General features: G+C 45.8%; 1 long non-coding RNA gene across 1 annotated transcript in view; it reads left to right on the top strand.

Annotated features, from left to right (window-relative positions):
- LOC127473463 (uncharacterized) overlaps positions 1 to 18,607 on the top strand; it is a 37,206-nt gene that overhangs the window by 15,342 nt on the left and 3,257 nt on the right. The gene's annotated exons all lie outside the window — the stretch shown is intronic.

Genomic DNA, 18,607 nt, shown 5'->3' with positions numbered 1-18,607 from the left:
GTTAAGCAGAAGTCAAAGCAAGGACAGGGCTGGCAAGTGTTCAGGCTCAGGCACCACAGTGCTGAAATCTGCATTTATTCTAATCTGTTCAGATACGATTTCTGCAGTGCAGCCAGTGGCTAAGGCTGACCTTAAATCCAGAGGATCCTTGGCTCTTGGTCTGCTTCCAAAGGCTTAATCCCTTTTTGTCTTGAATTTCTTTTGTTCCTCCCTGTGCCTCCCCAGAATTTAATGATATTTCTGCTGCTGTGTTATTTTTCCTGAAGCAGTCATTTAATCACTTAGGGATTATTGGTATTTTTGCACTTTCTTTTTTAAGTATTAATTTCCCTTAATCCTACTTGTGCAGCACTGTTCCAGCTGACATGCAAGCACACTTGGAATTGCATCAGGGCTGCTCTGTGAGTCCAGGGGCAGGACTGGGGTGATCCAAGGCACTCCTCCAAAGAGCTGCAGCTGAACACAGCCACTGCTCTGCTCCCTGTCTCCCTGGGGTTAAAAACAGGAGACTGAGCACAGAAACCCTCCAGCCCCATCACCCCACACATCAGCAGTTCAGTGAGTGTAATGAATTAGTCAGTGTTACAAATATTGGAACAAAGAGGGAAAGTAAGAAACAAGCTGTGCTGCCCCAAGTCCCCATCTGTGATCTTTCTAGGTAACCTGGCAATGCTTTATTTTATTTTAATAAGGAACTCTATTAGGTAGAATCAGCTCTCTGTGGCTGTGCAGGCAAGACTTTGATGCCATTTTACTGATTTCCTGTGTGTCATTTCCTTGTGTCAATGCAGTGTGCACTCTGAGGAGAACAGCTGCCCTTGCACTGAGCAGGAGGTTCCTGGGGCAGGACACGGAGGGGCCTGACCTCCTTTTAGTGCTCAGCCTTCAGCACCTGACCAAAATCCTTGTGGGTCCTCAGGGCTCACACTCTGCCCCTGGGCAGTGCCTGGCCTGTCTGGTTACATCATGGAATGGGTTGGGTGGGAAGGGACCTTAAACCCATCTGGTCCCACCGCCTGCCATGGGCAGGGACACCTTCCACTAGCCCAGGTTGCTCCAAGCCCGGTCCAACCTGGCCTTGGACAACACTTCCAGGGATCCAGGGGCAGCCACAGCTTCTCTGGGCAACCTGTGCCAGGGCCTCCCCACCCTCACAGGGAGGAATTCCTTCCTAACATCTAATCTAACCCTCCTCTCTCTCAGCTTGAACCCATTCCCACCTTGTCCTTCACTCCAATTCCTGACAGAGTCCCTCTCCAGCTTCCCTGTAGGCCCTCCAGATACTGAAAGGCTGATCTGAGGTCTCCACACAACCTCCTCCTCTCCAGCCCCAGCTTTCCCAGCCTGTCTCCACAGGGGAGGTGCTCCAGTGCCCTTATCAACTTCCTGACCTCCTCTGGGCCTGCTCCAGCAGTTCCATGTCCTCATGTTGAGGGCACCAGAACTGTGCACAGTGTTCCAGGGGGGTTGTCACAAGAGCAGAGAGTTGTAAAAGATGTTGGGATCTCTAGAAATTTAGAGACTTCCTTCAAGAAACTCTTCAAAGTATGTATGAGTTAGAATTTTTCTGAGGAATAGTTATATATATTTATTTCAAGGACAACAAGGTGCACACCTTACCAGTTACATGCTCCTCAAGATAAAAAAACCCAACAAAACAGTGCAAACCCCAAGGCTCTTAAGATTTCATTTTTAATATCACCATGACAGTGTGTTTTTCTCTCTGACTTGTTTCTCAGAAACAGCTGAATCATTTCTGGCTGAAAAGCTCTCCAGGATTTTCAGCCAATGGCATGGAAAATTTTGACACGAAGGTTTGTAAGAAGCTGAAGTCAGGTTGTTTTGATGTGGAGTGGCAGGAACGTTCGCTGTAGGGAATTCTGTGAGCCCAGAGTGTAATACACACATATGAAAGCACAACTGTAATGGTAGACTGTCCAGGGGAATAAAATATGAAAGCCTTCTGTACTGTTAGAGGAATGTCAAATATTTTCAAACAAGGTGATCATTTTTCACTACTGGTGATTGTGTTCCTGTGGATAAGCAAGGCCAGCATATTAGATTTGCAAGTATTATGGAAACCTGACCTTTCCTGTAAATCTGAGCTGATGACATGTCTCTGATTCCATCTGAAGTGTAGATCTGTATCTGAGCACGGGGCTGGAAGCTTTTCTGGCTGTGGCAGTCACTGTTTAGCCACAAGCTGAGATTCTGTATCACATGCTCAGTAAGCTCCTGTAGTACAAAGGCTGTGTAAATTGAATTACACCAACACCACCTATGGATTCAGGGCCATCCTATTTGCATAACAAACGGCCTTACAGTGTGCATGCTCCACACTCACCAATTAGGCTTTCTTCTCAATCCCCTTGGTCCTTCCTAAAAAGGGGGAAGGTTTTCTTCTTCGGTGATGGAGTTGCAAAGAAAAGCTGCTAATGAAGGACTGATGAATGGCCTGATTGTGTTGCTGTTTGTATAGTTTCACCTTCATTTGCATCAGTACCAGGCGCAGATCCCAAGGCTCATTTTTCACTTCTCAGTGCTCCTCTTCTTCGGCCCTTGCCTGCACAGGACCGACCAAACAAGCACATTCATCTCTGCCTCCCGGAGCACGGACTCGCAGTGTTTCCCTTCGTGCATCCCTGGGGCCTACACGCGGTGGGATGTGGCCTCTCCCCGCGCATCTCCCGGCTTTCTGGGGCAGGTTCCTTTGGAAATCCGACACCAGCTGCAGGACTCACAAAGTGTACTGGGAACCACCACTGCTGCCCCTCAGGAATGCTTAATGCAGCATCCCGAAGTGTCTCCATTTCCTGCTCCAAGGAATCTATCTTTTACTTAGTATCCTTTTCCAGCAGTTCCCACAGTGTGTTTGACACTGTAAAAATAACTCCCCACTCCCCAAACCGGGGAAAACACACAGACAGTGTCAAATTGCTTACGTAGAACCCCCCTAAATGATTCAAACCAGAAGTCTGTGAGTCAGTTCTGCAAACAGCAGAGCAATTCCTCTCTTCCTGTAGCAGCAAACAACTCTACACAAGCCACATTTGCCAAGTGACTCTTTGGTTCTGGAGTTCTTTGGTTCTTCCTATTTTTCCCGTCATTCCGAAAATACAGCAACCGCCAAAAAATAATGATTTTCTTTTTCAAGGAGAAAGAAAAGCAAACGAAAGAATGTGGCCCTTTGTTTCCTATATCTGTTCAGGGAACAAGCTTCATTGATGGAATGCCAAGGAGAGGATAATGCAATCTCCCATTAGGCTTGTTTGCATCTTTTTCCAGGCTGACAGTTTAAGTCTGCTGGCTACAGATGGCCTTTGACAACTGACAGCGCTGGCTGTGCTGCCAGTGCATGACTTCATCTGTGTGACCCCGCGTGTGACTGCAGCCTTCTTCCTCTGGGGCCGGCACAAACCTTGCCCCGGCTCAGGAGCACCGCAGCAACACAGGTTCCCCTGGCAGAAAACGACCCCGGGCCTGAAGCTGCCCCTGCAGGCACTGGGAAAAGAGTATTGCTGGAATCTGGCTGGGGCTGTAACCACCAAGGCTGAAGTTCATGTGGCCAAAGTTGGTGAAGCTTCGGTACTTTTTGGAACTGACATTTTCCTTTCCTTTACCCCTTTGCCCACCTGGGCCTTTCAGAGGGTCTGTAGTCCTTGTGTCCCACGCTCCAGAGCATTCCCAAGGGAAGGAGCTCCAGGCTTTGCAGAGCTGTCATTGCTGGTGCAAAGCCTGCAGATCTGCACTGGAATTTGCAGAAGAAATTTTTGTTTCCTCCGAGTCTTGGCAACCTCAGGGAATGCTACAGCTTGGATGAATGAAGTCATCTGTCATCTAGAAGTAACTGGAGTAGGTTGAACTCATTCCCATTCTGCCTTTTGCTTCAGAAGCAGGAAAAAAAGTTAAGGTTTATATTCTAGACTTTTCTTTTTGCCACTTTTAAACAGGGGTCACAAATTGCTTTATGGTTGGTAGCTATTACCTTTTCCTAATTTTTATTATAACTGCTTGATCTAAACATGATCCTAGGGCCTGTTTTAACACAGGTGATTTAATACTGGCTTTTAAAAAAAGGAGAACAATTACTTTTATATTTTCCTCAACATTTTTTTCTGTTTATTGTTCTAGACAAATAGAGAGCTGAGATATCCTAGAGATGTGTGGTTCATAGGCAGTGTGTGCAGGTGCTGCCAAAGTCCATCCTAGGCCTGGACTGGGGATGAAATTCAGCAAGTGCTGGGCCTCGTGTCAGAAGATGACAGGCAAAAAGTTAAATAGAGACAAAAATACCAGGAGTCAGACTTTTCATTCTTTTTTATTTCTGATGGAACTCAGGAAGCCTCCTCTGAACTATATGGCACAAGCATTTCAAAGTCTTCATAATGGTAATTCAGATTTAACAAAACAATGTGTTCTTCAGTGCCCGGGGAACAATGAAGAGTGTGTTTAATAATGTCTGTCTGTTCAAAGATCACCTTCCAAAGACATTCCTGTGCAAGTGCCACTGCCATGAGTCTGTGAGCCATGCTAACCCACAGGAATATGAATGTGCTTAGCTGAAAATGTATTTTCTTTGAGTAATTATGTCCTTGGGTCTGGGCCACTGCCAGGAACTGTGGGCAGGCTGGGAAGGAAATAAAAATTGACATCCCAAGATCTGTGTTTGGTATTAGAAAGGAGAGCCCTGCTTCTGCAGAGCAGGAGGAAATTCCATAACGATTCAGAAGGCACTTTGATAAAATAACATTGAACTATCCTGGATAAGTAAAATGTCTTAATTAGAGGGAGGTTTAGGAAAAACCCCAGTGTTCTGAGAGGCTGACTGTAGCTCCATCCTGGAAGCAGGCTGCCTCAGCCCTTGTATGGGCAATAAGTCACAGAATAGGTCTGGGACTCTCTTTGCAAGATGACTTCTGTAAGTGTTATTAATAAAATACTATATTCCCCACATCCTGCTGAGAATGAGTGGGACAGATGCTGCAGATTTCCAACTTTGACCCTTATCCCACGTGGTCAGATGGTAATTTAAGAGATGACAAAACAGAGGAATGACAGTTGCAACAAGAATTTCCATCGCAGTGTGCTCAGTCCCGTGGTGGGTGTGTTAGCTGGCAGTCAGGGTGACATCCCCTGTGCTGGGAGTGTTGAGTTCTGGTTCCTGTTCTGCTCTGAAAGCCACCCCCTCTATCAGGCAGGGATTGATCCCTCCAAGCTGGCAGGCACAGGGCCAGGTAGATGTCACCTCTGTGGTGGTCTCCAACCACCCTCTTCACACACTTGGCTACCAAAATGTTCATTTTATTCCTATAGTCTCCTAACGTAACTCCTCTTCCAAAAAAGCAACTGATGGCTCCTTCTGCCCTTGGTTCTTGTGATGGTGTGTGAATCTCTCTGCTTTCTTGTTTTGAGGCTCGAGAATGTGTGAATTTTTCCCCTTGTTCAGCCTGACCTTTGCCTATGTAGAGATGGGGAAGTGGAGCCCTTGGAAAGGCCGGGGGGGAACAGCAGCAGCTTGGCTGTGAGCAATCGCTTTGGCTGCAGCCTGGGAGAGAACAGGCTGGTGACTGGCAGTGATATAAATATTCCAGGCTGGATTGACAGTCTGCAGGACAGCAGCCTGCTGGGATAGGGAAAATGAGACATGACTTCTTCCCTTCCTTTGTGCTCCTCTGTGAAGGGTGTCCAGCAACAAGTTTCTTTCCTTCCCCAAAACCAGCCGTTAGAGGACAAACTGCACCGAGCCTCAAGGAGCTGTTGGTGTTGTTTTCCACTTGGTCTCAAGTTCTGCAGGCAAAGCTGGAGCTGGTAAGTGAATCTGGCTTAGCCTGGCTGGCTGGACCCCCCAGAAGTGCTGTGGGTCAAGGCTGCTCCTGCTTCTCCCTGTGTGAAGAAAGGCTGTGAGCACTTTGGGGGTGGCCACTTTGGGCCGTTTGTGTCTGTAGTTCTCCTCACTGCCTGTCAGTTTGAGGCTGGATGCAAAGACAGTGGATCTCAGTGGTGGGGAGGAAGCAGCTCTCGGTGATAGTTACGGGGCTGCACTGAAAAGCTGATTAATATGGTGACATCAGTACTGAGGAATGTGATTTGCAGTCAAAAGTGCCAAAGAGACCAATGGTTCTACTCCAAAATATAACTGACAAGAAAAAAGCTGTGAATGGCTTTCTAGTGTGCATATTTCCTGAATGTTAGAACTGGTCATTAGAGCCCTGTTTAACTTGTCCACTCTTGGATCAGGTGAAACCAGTGTGATTGTCCAGAGGCACCCCTAACACCCAGGAGGGGTGAATCTGAGTGCTAAGCTAAGGAGCTGCAATCCTGCCTCCCAACAGACCTAAAACTGCGTCAGCTCTGAGATTTTCCCCAGTAATGCAGAGTAGGACCTTGGGTGTTTACTTGTGTTGTGGAGGTGCATGTGAGGCAGAACCATTTCACCAAGTATTTACATTTATGCCCTTTATTTCCCCTTTCCTTTTGGGGCATTTCTGTGTGTGCAGCAGGGGTGCACCTGAGACAGCTCTGGAATGGCTGAGTAATCTGGAGGCAGAAAGCAGAGCAGGGGAAAGGCACGGGAGGAAAACCACCAGATTGTGAAAGGAGAGCGAGGATGACTCCCTGCATTGTTCTTGTTGACACATGCTGTTTGTTGCTGAGAAACCCTGTCATCTGCAAACAAACCAGGGTGTGCAGAAGGGAAAGAGAGACGGGTCTGTAGGAGCCCACAAAAGCTGGCCACGTTACTGCCATGCACACAAAAAGTTACTTTTTGGCACCAGGTTCCCCGCTCTGAGAGGAAACCTGTCTGCAGTTAATATAGGTTGTATCAGGAAGTTTCCCTGAAGACTTAACTCCCACATTTTAAGCAGTAAATACCAAGCTGGTATGAGGTTATGCATTATGTTCCAAAGCATCATCAATATTGCATTAACATTACAGCATATGGGATTCTAGAAAGTCTGTTCACCAGGAACACCTCTCTCAGGTGAGTATTCCTCCATACCCTTAAAAAGCTGGTTAGTTTTAGTGCTGGATTTAGTAAATTCTCACAGAGTATCTCTAGTTGATGTTTTATCCAGAATAGATTTAGCTCCTGTGGTATCTTTATCAGTTTGGTTTCTGTCCATTTCTGTGTGTCCTGTCATCCCTTTGTTAACTTTCAGGATGCAAAAGGAGGCTTAGTTGTGGATTCCTTTCTGAGCTGTTCACCAGCATTTACCCCCAAGGGCCAAGCCTGTCCTTGGATATTTAGCAGCGTAGCCCTAACCAGGAAATGCTGAGACTCGGAATTGAAGAGTTGGTCCCAGTGGTGAGATAACTGAACATTTTCTCAGCCAAAAGCTGCTTAGTCAGAGGAGCTGAGAGCAGTGGACTGGCTGCATTCAGGATCCCGGAGGGCAGATTGTCCCCAGGACGCTGGGGGTGGCAGATGGCAGTGCACGGGCTGGGCCCGGGGCTCCTCACATTCCAGTCCCCCACTGTGTCTGCAGGGGTCTGCTGTCCTTAATAGGGGAGCTGGAGCTGGGCTTAATGGGCTCCACTAACCACTGAAAAGGGGAAAAGATGAAGAATTAACTCCTTTGTGGTTTGCCTTTCTTTCTTTCACCCCCCTTGACAGGCTGTAGATGGATTTTCTGTAGCTGCCACGTTTCACTGGGCAAAGGAGCTGGGTGTTTTTGGATATTAGTCATTATCTGTGGGGTTTGTGCTCAGCTCCTGCACTGTCACCGTGTGTGACCAAGGGGGAACAAGGAGACCTTTCAGTTTCCAAGGCAGAATTCCTACTGGGGTGTTGATGGGAAAAAAATGCCCCAGTGCTGTTCATGCCCAAGGCAGTGCCAAGACCTGTCTGACCTCGTGGCTTGTGACTAAACCAGGCTCTGGGCAACCCTTGGGACCACCTGGCTCCTCTGTAAGCTGCTGCATCTTTGCACACTCAAACTTGTGTAAACTCCACGGGGAGACAAAAGGCTGCATTTTATACAGTGCTTTAGCCCACCCTCTGCATTTTCAGAGGGCTTCAGACTTCCGGATACTCACTTGTATGTCCAACAGACAGCTTTTTTGTTGGTAAAATTAAGACACGTCAAATTTTACTTTGTCCTTCAGGCTTAGCGAGTAATTCCAGCTTCAAGGGAAACTCTGTGGAGTAAAAGTTCCCTGGTGTGCCATGTTTGTGCTCTGCCTGCAGAGAGCTTGGCCTGTGCTGTGTCCCAGGGTTTGTGGGGAGTGTGTGTGTGTGGGATTGACATTTCACTGTTGAGTCTTGGGAAAAGACTGACAGAGATCTGTGAACTGTCTGTCTAGTGTGTGGAAATGTGCCTTGGCAGGTGAAAATGTGTGAAGGACAATAGGGGATGGAAAGGAAGGGGACATGTATAGACCAGTCAAGCTCCAGATTTTGGCTGGGTGCATCTGAAACGTTTGGGAGAAGTTCACATGGCGTGTTCCTGAGGGCTGAGCGACATCCTGGGCTCTGTGCTCACGTGCACAGAGCTGGGGGACTTTTCATTGTCGTCTCTCTTGGCACCAAACAGGAAATCCAGGCTTAAAATAAACAATATGTTGACTTGGTTTAATTGAGTAACACATGGAGAGAAATGTTACATTCAATATTCTGAGGGTGAGCCAGAAAGAACAGCAAAGCCTGTCAGAGTCCAGAGCTGTGCCTTGTTTGTGTCTGTCACATGGTGAAGTCAAGCCATGGAGATTTAATGTCTGTGGGACTCAGAGGAAAGATTCCCTGAGGACTCAGGTTAATCTGGAGACTGAGGCTGGGGGACAAGATGTGCTGTCACCTAGGAGCTGTGTGCCCCCTTTACTTATCCAGGATTTTGTCACTGTTTTGCAAAATAAAAAAATAAAATGTGTTTTTGTTTAAAAACAATGAAAAGATTAGAGGGTGTTTAAGGGAAATAAGCAACGAAAGATGGAAATAACTAGAGAGGAAAAGAGGAAGATGATGTGGACCAAGGGGAATGAAGGCAGAGTGTTGAAGTGAGCTCAGAAGTTGTTTTAAAAAGCTGTTGGATTTGGATGTGTGATTTTAGGAGAGGCTACTCCAGGCTTACTCTGCTGGACTTGGCTCTGTTTGCACTTACACAGTGATTCTGGTTCTCCACAGGAAACAAGGGCAAGCCTAAAAAACATCAACACATCCAGAAGGCAGTTCCAGTCAGTGGCCTAAATTACACAGGTTAATTAATATAATTGACATGTGCTGGTTTATTGTAGCTGAGGATCTGGCCAAAATAAGTACAGAGTGTAGCACAATTGTAATGTCCCTTCAATTAACAAAGAATTAGAAACACTTGTAATTGCTGGTGTATCTGAGCAATAACTGAAATGGGCTCAGTCATTCCTGTCTGTTGGAACTGCACCTGGAAGAAGCAATGGCAGATTTTCTGACTCACACGTGCAGAGTGACTGTGGCAGCTTTTGTTCAGCCATGAAATGAGGTGTCTGGGGAGGCAGATCACCCCCATTCTGATAACGTGGAACAACCAAGTGGGAAAGTGCTCTTGGTACCCCACTGGTTGGTTACAATGAAAGCAAAGCACCTCGGTTGGAAATTGCTTAATGGGCAACTCGAGATGGGTTTCATTTCTCTGGGAGGTTATTGAGGTGTTTATTGTGCTCTACAGATGAGGGAGTTTGGATGAAAAAGTTTTTGCTGAAGTCAAAGGAGCAGGATGAAAGTTCCTGAAAGAAAACTCAGTCGGTTTCAGGCAGGCTTTAATTTCATTTTGGAACAAGGAGAGGACAAAAATTATCCATGTCTACTGTTGGGGGAGAGAGAGAAAGAAAAGAATGATTGATAGAGTGTGGAACTAAACAAGAATAATTGTAGTTGTGTCAGTGACAATACTCTTTTTCAAACAGAAGCTCAGTTCAACTGTCTCAGTTTTACCCACTGGCTGCTCCCTTCGGTACTTTCACTTTCCATGGCAGAACTTTCCCTGATCTTTTCTAGAGCTGGACATTCCCCAGCTCTTCCTTCTCTCTGGAGATAACACTGAATGTCTTACAGTCCAGGGGGTTGCTGTCTGGGCTATAAGGGGGAAAGGACAGTTACTAAATTGTTAACTTTTTGGTCAGAATTCAGTGAAATAATTCTCTGCTTAACTTGCTGCTTGATTTTTGGTTATGCCTGGACAGGTTTATGTCGTGCATTTGCATGTCTGCTCTGAACCAAGTTCCTCCCAAAGGTTTTACCCCTCCATCTTCTGTTCCTCTTCAACATAACAAACATTTGGTCAGATCACATTTGGAGAAGGCTGAAACTGTGGTATTTTGCAGTTATACTTCAGTATTCTTGGATTCCTGGAGCTAATTCTACACTGCCCTGGGGCTGTACAGAAATAATGGGAGCAGGCATTGCAGCAAGTTCTCAGGGTTCATTCCTGAAATTCAGGTCCTCCCTTGGGAGCTCATTCCTTATGTACCCCAGTGCTGCTGTTGAGCAGCACAGGCTCGTTTCCTCGAGTAGAACCCCCCTGTACAGGTGAGGCTGGTTGAGTATTTTTGGCTTCTGTGCAAACACAAAGCGATGCAAATCCGTGTGTGCCATAAATATTTGTTATTGCTGTTGCAGTCTTGTTACTTCAGTACACAAACAGTAATTTAGGGGAAGAGAGAAACGTAAAAATAAAATTTATTGAAATATTTACCAGTGCAAGGGCCCAATGTTGATATCCCTGTAATGATGTAAATTACTAAAGCCTAATGTGAGGATCTGGTAGATGAGTGAGGCCTGGAAACAATTCTGCAGTTTTGAAGGCAGAGGATGTATATTTGGCATAAACAGTTCCATAAAAATTGAATACAGATCCCTGCCTGACAGCCTGGTTTATCCTGCATGTATTAAGGACAATTGCAGTGGGTTTGTGCTGAGTGCTGTTGTCTTTTTGGCTGAAGTCTGCAGAATTTGTACACGAGTTATTTTATTTATGGCAGTACTCTTACTGAACTCTGCATGTAAATATTTTCAGTGTGGAGCCTCGGTCAGTGGAAATTCTTCAGAGAAGCAGTTCTGATGCCTAATTTTTGGCTCTGCTGTAACAGAAAGTATAATTTAAACACATATCAGAGATATATGTGTAACAACAGAAGTGGCAAATTCTCTTTCTAGAATGTGTTTTGAGAAAGGACATACCACTTAGTAACCACTGAGGAGACATTTACAGCAGTGAAAAACCACTGGATTTATGTATTCTGGGAGACAAAGTTTAAGTTTTTCAGACGAGCTTGTCTGTGTCCATGTATTTGATTTGTCATGCTCCACATGTTTAGGAAAAGTGAGATGATTTTTTATAAGTGACTACATTTGTGAAGGAATTTGGCCCAGTGTTGTGGGTCAAATAAAATCTGGTCTCATTGTTTTTACACTCCTGTGGATTTCAGCTGAATTGCTGATGGTAAATCAGATTGGAGCCCCTTGGCTATCAACCATTTGTTGATCTTTTTACCAAAGACCAAATTCAAGTCTGGTTGTGATCAAGCACATTTCTACTGAGGTTACAGTCATACCAACTACTTTCAGACCATGTCAACCCAGTTTTTTACATAATGGGACACTCAGAGCAGTGGATTTTGGTCTTTCTATGGATGCAGGGGAACACTTAAGTGTTTTGTGCCATTGGCCAAAAACGTTGGGCCAAATTTTCCATGTTATTAGATACACCTGGGTGAAGTTCTAAGGTGAGATTAGTACTTTACACTGCTGAGTAATCTTCACCAATATAGTAATGAAAAGTGTTGTGTGGGATTTCCTGCTGCAACACCTTTTGTGCTGAAACCTTTCCTAACAGAGGAAAAACTCCTGACTCGGGTAAGAACACTCCTTTTTTGTCTGGAGCCGTGAAGTGCAGTGTTCAGAGATGTGCAGCAGGTCTTGTCCCTGCTCTTTCCCACCTGTGCTGTAGAGTGTGAAGGGGTCCAGAAGCATCTCCCTGTGCCAGGCTGGAGTTCCCTGAGCATGCCCTGCACTGGAAATGTCTGGCTGATCAGCTGATGCACTTTTTATCTACTTTCCAGCCTGACTGACATCTCCAAACACTGTTGTATCTAAACAGCTTGAATATGTGACCTCATTCCTTAAATGCCATCACTTGAACAGCTCTTGTTGCTAAAATAAAAGCAGTGTTGATTCTGTGTTGTGAAAATTCCTCCAACCCCTCTGAGGAGCAGGAACCAGACCACACCTCCTTTTACTACCATAAAAAGATTGATTTGTAGCAATTGCAGGGTACCTGCAGCAAAGGTACCGTGGGGGTGTTTGTCACAGTCCCTTCATGTTACCCTGGGACTGTGACAGAAAACTCTGGCACATGGAATAGGATTAGGGAACAGATCTCAAGGGAATATGATGCCAGAAAGGTAAAGTGGCTGAGTAATTTTGTTTTCTTATGCTGACAAGTAGTTTAACTACTCTCTGAACTGAGGGAAGGTTGGAGTTGAGCCAAACTTTCCAGTAAAAAGAGGCCACTATCAGCTTTCCCATTTTATGCTGGTTTCAGTGCTCAGAATAAACTCTCTGCATTGCAGGCCTGTGGCAGGACTTGGTTAAATATAACCAGAGTTTGAAAACACAGGCTGTGCCCTCCATTCAAACACAGCCACGTGCTGCTCTGCAAAAACCAGGCTTAACATTTTTATCTATGGAAACCGTATCAGTAGGAGAAATAAGAAAGGAGAAACGTTCTTATTTTAGTGAACACACATTGCCTATTGTTTAAACAGTCTTTTCAGTTGGTGCTGAAAATCTCTGAAGAGAACTCATTGTTTGTAATCCTTTCACCCCGTGACATGAGGTGCCATCAGGGTTAGTGTCTGGTTGTCACCTGCTTCTTGAAGCTCAGTGTTGTTTTCTTAGGGGAGGAGTGACTGAGAGTGACAACTTCAAATGTGCTTGAATTTATAACAGCCAGATACAGCACTGACATAAAAGTCAAGGTCTTCAGTGGAACTCTGGACAGCAAACCTGTATTTTGGGGGGGAAAATGGCAAAAAGTCTTGAGTAAGTGGGATGCTCACAGTAGGTTGGACATTTCTGCAGGGAAGGTCAGTGGATGCAGTTGAGTTGCCCATTACCTGGGCACGTGTGGTACCTGCTGGTGGGACAGGGAGGACTCAGGGGAGCCTGAGTTTGGAACTGGGGAGGTGAGGGAATCACTGCCTTGGAGAAAGTGCTTGGTGGAGATTCCCCAAGGCTGTGAAGGCCAAGAGGAAGCACCTTGAGGCCAATATTGACTGTGCTGGCAACCAGGGCAACTAAGGCACTGAGGCAGTTGTGTGCTTGCTGTGCCTGCTGCCAGGGGCACTGCTGCCAACAGCCCTGTGCAGCAGCTGAAGTGTGTCCCCTCTGCAGCACACAGGGCTGGCATCCTGGAGCCAAGGAACTGCACTGGCAGCGTTCCCAAAAGGAGAGGAGGAAACACTGCCATGCAAACACACTGGCTGGGCTGGGCCCGAGGGCCCTGGGCGTGGGGAGGAGCAGGGACCCAGGGCTGGAGGAGATCTGGAGAGCACAGGTGTTTTCTCTGCTCCTACTGCTCTGATTTGCAGACTTGTGAACACTCTCACAGAGGAGTCAGGTGCTCTGACAGAGCACAGAAGTGCCAGATGGAATCCTGGGAATGATTTTTAATTACATCTTTGTGACACTTGGCATATGAATGAAACTTAAGCTTCCTGATGTTTTTATTAGATCCATAAGTGAAAAAAAAATTTACAGACTGAAGGAAAGACCTGAAAATAGTGCTGTGAAGGGACACATAACGAGTGATTTAATGAAGTGGTTAAACCCACTGTAGAACACAAACTGTTTTCAATTGGAAACGTTGGACAGTTTAATCTTTCTCTCAGATGTTCTGAGGAAATCAAATAGCCCGTTGTATAAGAAGCAGCTGGGACAAGGGGAGAATGGCCCTTATATCAGTGCTCTGTGAGAGGTCAATGACAATTTTAATTGATGCTATTTCAGTTCTTGTGGTGTGGTGGGAACTAGAATAGCAATATCTGAACTGCTCCTTCTTAGAGATATGGAGACTTTAGCCAGGAGAACCTGCAGCTTAGAATCAAGCACAAAGATTAGATGAAATCTGCAGATACAAGTTAAAGATTGTTTTGGGGGCACATCCCATTCCACTGTGTTCTGAAAAACCCAGGCAGTGGCAACATTCACTTGTTTTCAGAGACACAGGTAACAGTGAGGCACAAAACCCAGTGTACAGCTTTAGAAAAAAAAATCATGAACAACAATAACTTTAAAAGCTTTTCTTGATTTTTCAGACTTTGCAGGGCCCTTTTATGCCGTACTGGAGTGATACTCCCTCCAGCTGAAGAAATGATGAGCTAAACAGCTGCATCTTATTTCCAAGTCTGAACACCTTTTGCTTTTCCCCCCCAGCCCCATGGTGCTTTCTAGGTTTTAGGTGTAATCCTTCCAAAACACATTAATCACATTAAAGGTTTAATCATAGTAATGGGTTTGCTTATTGCTATTATTATGCATTCAAATGTCTTTTCAGCTTTTATCTGTGGGTGGGTTTTTTTGCTTAATAGTCATTTGAGGGTGAATTCTTAATCTATAAGGAGTTTAATCTGAGGGATATTCATAAATGCAGGGACTCAGATGTGTTATTATTCAATAAATAAGTACATGGCTCTTTCAGAATATTACCTAACTTAGGGTAGCACCTTCCTATTTTGATATCTTTATACAATTGGCACAAGCAGAGTGGAAGGTCAGGCTGGAGAGTCAGTCCTGGTCACACTCAAAGCACTGTAACAACTGCCTCGTGATTTATCTTGCACCAGATTTTAGTCCTCTTGCCTTCAGGTACCCACAAACCACTGCATTTTGTTGCAGTAACACTCACATGCACATCTCTGAGAGAAAAACAGGTCCCCAGAAATAAGTTTGGAATGAGAAGGGAGAGTAGAGAAAATGTAGGCTTAGTTGTGTATCTAAAGTAACAGGACTGAGTCAAACTACAGATATTCAGTGCAGCAAGGGAACTTGAAATTAGAATTTTTTGGTTTGTTTTCTGCCTCATCTGGTTTTCTGCTTGTAAGGAAGAGTTTCTGCCCTTTCCTTTCTTCTGCTTTCCTTTCAAGTAAGAGAACTGAATCAAACTATTCATACATTCAGTGCAGCAAGGGAACCTGAAATTACATTTTTCACCGTTTCTCTGCCTCCTCTATTCTTGGGCTAGAAAAGGAGATTTCTTGCCCTTTCCTTTTTGTCTTCGTCTGCCACAATTTCCATGTACTGGGCTCATGATTCCTCTCGCCTCTGGCCACAGGCCACTTGTTCAAGAGCTCGGGGATGCAGATTCCATTTTGTTGTGCCTGTTTCCTCCCTTTCCAGCTGCTGCTGACTGACAGTGCTTGGCTTGTCCCCCCTCCTGGGGCCTGCCCAGCCCTCAGGGCAGCCTCTGTGCACTTCCCACCTTTCCCACTCGCTGGGGAGCCCCAAAACTCACACAGGCACCCCCCATTCTCTCTCACATTAATCCCGTGGGATCCTTATCCAGGCATTGCCAAAGCCCGGACCCGCCTATCCTGAGCCATGCCATGTGATGTTGGCCCAGGTGCCATGGCTCCAAACACTTATCCCACACACGGGGGTGTTGGCAAAGCTCAGGGAGGACTTCAAACCCACCCATGGTGTGCTGACACGCCGCAGAACAGGTGGGATTAAATTGTTCCGTGTGCTGTGCCAGGAATAAGGGTGCTCTGAACCGTCCTGCTGTGGTGGCAGCACGTGGCCAGGCAGTGCCTCCAGCTGCCAGGCTGTGGGCAGTGTGAGGGACAGAGCTTTGAGGGACAGAGCTTTCAGCCACCCCTCCTGGCAGAGGTATTTATAACCCCACAGAGCATCAGGGGCTGCCTGTGGGACTGTGGGTTCCTTGGGCTGCTAAATCAGGGATTAAGGGGGCTTTGCCTTAGGAGCTTACAGCTGGGGAGAACTCACAGCAGAGCGTGCAACCACCTCTAATACAACACACGCTGCCTGAGACTACGGTTAGTACTGTGGGATGTTGTTCCTGACTCGCTGAAGTTCAGTTTTCACTCTTTTTTTCTCAATGCACATGTACCTTCCCTCGCTTGTTCTAGATCTCTCAACTCCCAAACACCTGCAGGAGCAAACAGCTCCCCAGGAATGGCAGGTGACAAGCTGAGTGCTCTTTTTCCACTGCCCCATCTGGTCTGTTGTTGCCTCAGTTTTCCAAAACACCCCTGCACAACCCATCCTTGGTGCACCTGTTGCATTGTGCTCTGTGAGCTGTGTGGGGGAGGAATTGCCTTTGGAACGTGTCACTGTTGTGTAACACATGGAGCCTCCATGCTCGATGGGAAGCCTGAGCTCCAAACTGAGCCTCAGTGATGGCAAACAGCCACTCACACCTTTGATACAGGGTCACCTTTTGGGAATGAAAAAGCACACCCTATATGCCACACCCCACTATAAAGGCAGAAATACTCAGAATATCCATAATTTGAGCTGAAATTTCTAAGCAGAGAGGAAGGAAAAAATCCCTAATTTCGACTGAAATTTCTAAGCAGAGGGGAAGAAAAACCCCCTTACACTGTGTGTTTAAAAGTTACATTTTGATAGGAATGCAATGAAAGTTTAAATACCATTCAGTTGCCATAAAACGATCTAAAATGGAACCAATGGATCATATACAGGGTATTTATATGGGGGCACCTGATTTCATTGTCAAAGCAGTTTAAATAGCCCTTGCTATTTCTGAGGAATATGAGTGATGATCTCCTGCTCTATTTTTAGGAATAATGTGTTTCTCTTTATTTGGCTGCAGTCTGATGGATGCTATATGGAGCAGGAGGAATTACCCCGTCCTGGGCTGGTTTGGTCTGAGGGAACCAAAGGGAACAGTCTGAGGCTGTGCCAGTTGCCAGGGCTGATCTCTCTGCTCTGCTCTCTGGGGCAGCAGCTGGAGGGCTCGTCCAGTTTGGAATGTCTGCCCCCAGCTGTCTTCCCTCTGAGCCCACAGTGGGATATAACTGTGAAGTCAAACTGATTGGGTTTTTTCCAATTTATCCAGGCATTTCTACCCAGGATATGGTCGAGTTCTAGTTATTTCCAGGCTCATATATTAAAACTTGCACTTTTTAGCAACCTGATTCTGCCTGATGGAATAAACCCAGTGAATCTTAGCTAAGAGCCTGTGCTGAAGCAGTAATTTGAGCAGACTTACATGGTAGTCAAGTAGTTGGTTTTTACTGAAATATGCTAGTTTTTGACAAGATACAATGGGAAGAGTCAAAACTGTATTTGCACTGCAAAAAAAATGCATTTGAAAATAGTTTAGAATAAGTGGCACCTGCCAAACATTATGCCCTAGAAGTCTGAAGAACTTTGATTTTCTTTAGGGACTAAAGTAGCCCTAGGTAACTTCTTTTTCATGTGCTGTTTTCTCAAGATCTTTCCCTTTTGTTTTTGCTCCTTTTCACAGGATATGTGTGAGAGAGAATTCATCCTATGAGATTTATCTCCCTTTTTTCCCTTGCCAAAACTCTGTCTGCACCCAGGTAGCCTTCAGATTTCCCTGGCATGACTCACCTGAAACACATCCCTGTCTACAGCAGTCAGAAACTGGTTCCAAAACCAGTAAAACAAGCAAATTCAGGTTTCCTATAGCTTCAGGTCCTACATTGTTTGCATCTCTGTCCTGGAGTACCTTCAGTCCTTCTCACACCTCTCACCCTCCTTTTTGCTTTTGCCATCTGGGTAAATGTCAGATGGGCTTTAGAATCCAAACCACCTCCTGGCTCCCAAAGGAATGGGCAGCCCCCGAGTTCTCCTGCTTCCCCAGGTGCTGGAAGGTGGCAGCTGGGACCTTCCAAACACGAGCCAGTTCAGGTCAGTGCTGCTGCTCCCTGGGCACCCTTTGCCTGGGCACTGAAGTTTCATAACCCCGGGAGTGAAGCCATCAGCCTTGTCTCCAGGAATGGTAAAATGTTGCTGCCATCCATCTGTTTTCTCCTCAGGCACATTTGGCAGCCAAGGGAATAACCCTGGATGTTGGTTACCAGGCTGTTTCCTTCCTAAGTGGGTCAATATCAGTGCTGAAAAAGGAGCAAAAATTGATTTCTAATCTAAATTATATGCACTTTTCCCTTTGCAAAGCAAACCAATTTGAATGCCAAATTATTATAACTGCAACAAATCCCTAAGTTTTCAAAGAGCTCCTAAAATACTGTAGGTAAAATGGCATCATTTCATAGTTCATTCTTGCTGTTGGAGGTGTCAGTTCTAGTCACCCACACCTATAAATTGTACAACTGCTCTGTCCATGCTCTAATTTGGGATGTAATGAGTGGGTCCTCCTTGCTTCACTCCCTGGGAACTGAACGTCACAAATCTGTCAGTCAGAAAGACCCAAAAGTTCCTGAGCACCAATGGACTTTCTTCCTTCCATTGACCTCCAGGCACACAGGGAACAAACATTTCACTACAGACTTTTAATTACAGTGGGGGGTATTCGCAGAACAAAACTATAATAAAACCCCAAAACCCCCTGAAAGTTTGAATTCAGGCATGTCCATGGGCACAGATTTAGGGTGCCCATGGGTTTAA

The sequence above is a fragment of the Manacus candei genome, unplaced genomic scaffold (assembly GCF_025592945.1).
Source record: "Manacus candei isolate 608988 ecotype Guabito, Panama unplaced genomic scaffold, ASM2559294v1 h1tg000035l, whole genome shotgun sequence".
In the NCBI taxonomy this organism is placed as follows: domain Eukaryota; kingdom Metazoa; phylum Chordata; class Aves; order Passeriformes; family Pipridae; genus Manacus; species Manacus candei.
This window is presented reverse-complemented; position numbering and strand designations above follow the sequence as displayed.